At 44.7% G+C, this 3,262-nt stretch overlaps 1 pseudogene; it reads right to left on the bottom strand.

Annotated features, from left to right (window-relative positions):
- Positions 1–546: 546 nt before the first annotated feature.
- Positions 547–940, bottom strand: LOC118852319 (annotated as a pseudogene).
- Positions 941–3,262: the final 2,322 nt, after the last annotated feature.

The following is a 3,262-nucleotide window of genomic DNA, read 5'->3' on the forward strand; positions in this document are numbered from 1 at the left end:
TCACTTCACATATATCAGATACAGAAATTCCCCTCTTTTATTCTATTATCCAACCTTCTCACTGCTTTTCTCTTCTTAAACCTGCTCTTCAGTCTTACAGTGACTTTTGGGTCCCATGATTCCTCCTGGTTGTCTCAGCTTATCACTACTACCACACTGCTCTGGCCTCATAGTCTTTTTTTTTTCTCTTCCCCTCCCATTTTATTTGGGATTCTCATATACTTAACAACAGGAGCTCTAGAGATATTTAAGCTGCAGTAACAATAAAAATAATAATATAAAAAAGAGGTTTTTGCATTATGATTACAAAAAAGACGGGGGCATGGATGCCTAGACAGATCACAACACCACTCCATCACATCTACTTGTAATTTTACAATAATCATCTCCCATAAGCTCTAATCACATAACATTCCCAGTTTAATCATGTATTCCATTGGCTATTGTTTGGATGCTGAGCACACCAAGCAACAAATGGATGCTGGAGACATGAGGCCTATTATTTTCTGGAAGCCAAGATCATTTAGCTCTTTTAGGAATGCGACCGTGGTGGTGAATCCCTCCTAGGAGGCATAGGGCCAGAAGGCAGAAGGGTTCACACTTGCTGCTTTGCCAGGGCTTGGGCTTCCTTTGACCCAGGTGGGGCTGTCAAGCCCAAAGAGGTGTACACTGCATTATTTTCTCTGGCTTCAAAGAAAACATCATAATCCCCACGGCACTGGCACTCTTTGAAGATCTGAGGGGAAAGTGGGTTCCCCGTGGCTGGACGACTTTCTTCAGGTACGTTTTCACGCATCCATTTCCTATTCTCTTCATTGGCTGCAATATCTTTCTCTTAAAATCCTATCTTGTTTGCTTCCAAGAAGCAAAAAACATCTTGCTGTGTCTTCTTAATCGCGGTGGAGCCAGAGGAAGACGCGATGTACACACGGGTCACCATCCTGAGGGTGGCGGTGGCTGTGGCTTCTGGGGAGGCTCAACTGAGTCCTGGGGTGGCGGCGGCAGCAGTGGAGGAGAGATGGCCTCATAATCTTGGTCCCAGTATTAGCCATTTCCACATGTCACCTCTTTCCCCACTCTCGAATCTCTTGTTCCCTTGTCCTTTTAATATTCATGCCCTGCTAAGTTTCATTTCTGGGTGAAAATTTTTTAGAGCTACTGAACCTTAATGGAGGAAGACATAAACAAATTCATTTTATCTAGCCATCTGGGCCTTCACTGTTTTACAGAAATGGAAAGATCATAGAAGCACCCATGTAGTGTTGGAAGGGACCTTGAAAGTTATCTAATGCAGCCTCCTCATTTTACAGATGTTGAAAGTGAGGCTAAGAAAGGTTAAATTATTTGCCTAAGGTAGAGTAGTAGCGGGTAATGCTGAGATCTGAACCCAGTTCCTCTCTCCAGATTGAGTATGTCGTAAAGAAAATTGACTCCCTATCACACTCCCTATTCCAAACTATTCCAAACCTTGCCCCTTATCTCTTCAAGCCCCCGATGTTGCCCCTGTCCCCTATCTCTCAGCAGGTGACCTTGCCTCCTACTTTGCAAAGAACAGTCTTCTCTATGCCTCAAAACCCCTTTACCCCTCAACATTCTTTCCTATTTTACTTCATCCTCAGACAATGGGCTAATCCTTTTTGCCAATGCTAAACCTTCCTCTTGTGCCTCAGTTCCTATTCCATCCCTCCCATCTCTTCTCTTTTTCAACTTCATTCTCTCCCTCTCTACAGGCCATTCCTCTGTGCCTTAAAAATATGCTCAGATCTCCCCTGTCCTTAAATTAAATAAAAACCATGTCCTTGATGCTACCTTCTTTTCCAACTATCATCCCATATCTCTCTATTTATCTGCTGAACTCCATGAAAGTGTACCAGGGGTGGAGAACCTTCCAAGTCCTTGGGTGTGGCCATGACTGAGTCCAAGTTTTACACAAGTCCTTCTATTGAGGGGATTTGTTCTGTGAAGTTTGGATTCAGCCAAATGCCACATTTAAAAACCTAGAGGACCGCATATGGCCTCGAGGCCACAGGTTCCCCACCCCTGGACTGGCGTCTATACTTTACTGCTTCCACTTCCTTACCTCAATCCTTAGCCTCTTGCAATCTGGTTTCTGACTCTGCTACAGTATTTGAGGTCCTCCCTTCCCTGGCCTATCCTCTTTGCTTTGTTTCCTCCCTCAATGATCTCCCAGTACCCATAGGATCGATTAAACACCCTTTGTACATGATTCTCACATTTACTGACACAGATTTAATTTCTATCTTCCCTTCTCCTCACACCAACCTCAGTCTCAGTACCTGAATACCTCAAAGAAACATAGGCCCAATGTGTCAGAAGCCAAATACCTTCCCTTCTCTCCAAATCTCTTCCTCTTTCCAGCTTCCCTATTTCTTCTTAAAGATACCATTTACCTCCCTTTCACATCCTTAAAACCTGAGTTATCTTTGAACCTCCTTTCTTCCTGAGTCTAAATTTCAGACACTTGCCAAGGTGTTTGAACAATCCGGCTAGCAGCTTCTGTGGGGGTGTAAGATCCACCCACAGCCAGCACCCAGAAAGCTGCCAACAACACAGGCTCTTTTGACCTGCTTAACTAGGGAAAGCAAGGTGAAGGAGTTGACAAGCTTACTTTAATTCAGCATACAAATATCATTCCCTTAGCTCAGAGGAAAAAACCAGCACCATGAACTTCAGAGCAAATTACAAACAAAGTACAAAAATCAACAGACAGACCCAATACAGATTCATAGTTACCAACATCTAGGTTCAGCCCAGGAACTCAGAACAAGGGCTGGCCCAGAGTCACGCGAGCCACCACTGCTGCGGGAATGAGCTCCAAAGAAGAGACAGCCAACCCCTGGTTTTATATCTTTTTCAGGGTCAGGGGTGAGTCACACATGTGACTCACCCACGTGACCTAGATTCGTCACAAAGAGGCGACTTAAACCCACTTGGTCTAAAAGCCTCTGCTGTCCCAGACATGTAAACTAGGCCCTCCCTGGAGTTAGCCCCACCTTGGGCCCCATCTTAGTTGCCAATCCACACCCACATAGGTTTTGCACCTAATAGGGGTTTGGGCCTGGGGCTTAGCACTTAGTAAGACTCAATGAAATACACTGAATTACTCAAAGCAAACAAAAGCCAAACTCTTCAAGGGAACTTGTTGAACTAAGTGCTAAGGAGCCCATTTTGCTTACCAACACACAAGGCCCATGATTTCTACCCCCCTCATTTCCCCTTTCTCTCCCATCATACTGCCACC

The sequence above is a fragment of the Trichosurus vulpecula genome, chromosome 5 (assembly GCF_011100635.1).
Source record: "Trichosurus vulpecula isolate mTriVul1 chromosome 5, mTriVul1.pri, whole genome shotgun sequence".
Classification (NCBI taxonomy): Eukaryota; Metazoa; Chordata; class Mammalia; order Diprotodontia; family Phalangeridae; genus Trichosurus; species Trichosurus vulpecula.